This window comes from Glycine max, chromosome 3 (assembly GCF_000004515.6).
Source record: "Glycine max cultivar Williams 82 chromosome 3, Glycine_max_v4.0, whole genome shotgun sequence".
NCBI classification, from domain to species: Eukaryota; Viridiplantae; Streptophyta; class Magnoliopsida; order Fabales; family Fabaceae; genus Glycine; species Glycine max.
In genome coordinates, this window is record NC_016090.4 from 9,796,571 (window position 1) to 9,797,005 (window position 435).

Consider the following 435-nt stretch of genomic DNA (forward strand, 5'->3'; position numbering starts at 1 on the left):
TGAGAGGAAAACTTTCAATGATAAGAAAGCAAATAAAGATTACATCACTTGGGAAGATAACAATATGGATTCATCCGAAGACTCAGAAAATGAAGTCATGAATCTAAGTCTTATGGCAAAAAATTATGAAAGCGAATAAGAGGTAACATCTTCTAACAATAACTTATCTATTTCCTTTGATGAACTTCAAGATGCATTCACTGATTTACATAAAGAATCAGTCAAACTTGCAAAACTTGTTTCATTTTCCAAGAAAACTATTTCAAACTTAGAAAAGGAAGTTTTGAAATTAAATGAAGAATTAGAAAATCTTAGAACTAAAGTCAAAACTCACCATAAAAGTAATACAAGATAGTAAAGAAGCATCTAACTCATGTAATTGTTGTAGCAAGTTTATAGAAGAAATCAAGGATCTGAAAAATTCTCTTGCCAAAA